We start from the raw sequence: 1,673 nt of genomic DNA on the forward strand, positions 1-1,673 counted from the left end.
CCAGAGGTCTAGGGGGCTGCAGGCAGAGGTGGCGTGCAGGCTGACTTTGGGGTAAAGCAGAAGCTGCCAAGCGAGCAGAGGAAGCCGGGCAGGCTTCACCTGGCCTGCGATGACGGAGCAGGAGAATGGGAATCCCGCGGGGCATCCGCGGGTGTTTACCGTTGGTGGGCTTCCTGGGTCCATCTTGAAACCTGAACCACTTTGCAGTTCTAGTCTGCAGGAAGTCCCACCCTGTCCGTGGCTTCTGCTCTTGGTTTTTCCAGGTGGTCTGTATTCTCAGTCTCTCAATATGTATCTTTTCAGTAAATCTCCCTTTTATTTATGCTAGTTCTCTTTTGCAGACACACGGGTTGGACTCAAACAGAGCCATGTGGACCTGGGTTTGGATCCCTGGGTTTCCTTTCTGTGCTGAGTCTTTGAAGAGTTACTTAATTTCTGTAAGCGTCAGGATCCAAAGACCATCTGCTTACAGTGTTGTACAGATTAAACGAGACACCAGAAGTGGAAGGGCCTGTGGAGCGTTTAACACAGGGCAGGTGCTCAGAGTTTGTTAGGGCCGTTCTCCTTTCCCTTCACGTTTTACTGGGTTTCCGATTACACACTTCCCTCTTGGATTGAATTGTCCTGGTTTTAAGTCATCCTTCTTATCGTTATCCCTCCACCTCGGTCCTCGTTTTAACTGCCCCTAAACTCTTAACTGGAAGAACATCACGCAACTCCCTTCTCTGATCAATGAATTGACGTGGTCACTGGTCTTCCTGAGGCCAGTTATGTAGCAAAGGCATAAATGGGATTTAGATTTATTCATATTTGTACTGAGGTGAGCTGGGCCTGCTTAAATAGAGCAGTGACTTCCAAAGACAGAGTGGGGCCCGGATGGAAGATGGTGACTAAAGGAAGAAGGGGTGTGTCAAAGCTGTCTCAGAGAGATCAGGGTCAGAAGAGGAGGAAAAACGTGGAATAAATGTGGAGCAGAGATGTTTTTCTTAGACCTGGGCCTGTAGGGGCAGAGAAGTGCCGAGGCCTCAGTTCTGGGAAGCCCTTCCAGCCAGGGCTCAGCCGCCGTGCCGAGGGCCCTCCAGGCTGGGGCCCCAGGGAAGGCTCTTAGGGGGCGGCTCTGGTTTGTACTGGAAGTGGCGGCTGGGATGAATTAGATGCAAATGGAAGATGCCTGTTGGGTAGGGATGGGTGTGTGACGTGCAGAAAGAGCACCTCGGGTTTCTCCGCCTGTGGGTCACGACCTCTTAGGTCTTCACAGCAGGGGCAGGAGAAGCAGTTTTGTCCTGCGATGTTGGGAGACACGGCTGGGAGATGTGGGAGAAGAGAAATTAATGACTGCAGAAGTAATTACGGGCTCTCCAAAAGAAATCTCCAGGCCCTTAGAAAGGTGTGCACGCGGGCGGAACGGCAGGGGTTTCCGTCAGGGCTTCCTGGGCCGCGTCCCCCTATATCCTGTTGTGATGAACGCTCCTGGATGGACAGCGACCGTGGCCAGGCCTCATGGGGAGGCACGTGAGGGAAGGAGCATGGCCTCCGCTTGCAAAACATGTCCCTCCTGGGGAGGAAGTCCATGACTAGTGTTGAGGCCCCTCCTAGGAACCGTTCAGGATCTCGGGCCAGTACTGCCTGGCCCATCAGAGAGCTACTAGATTTTCTTTTTACCCCCCAGGACC

The sequence above is a fragment of the Phocoena phocoena genome, chromosome 11, assembly GCF_963924675.1.
Source record: "Phocoena phocoena chromosome 11, mPhoPho1.1, whole genome shotgun sequence".
Taxonomy (NCBI): Eukaryota; Metazoa; Chordata; class Mammalia; order Artiodactyla; family Phocoenidae; genus Phocoena; species Phocoena phocoena.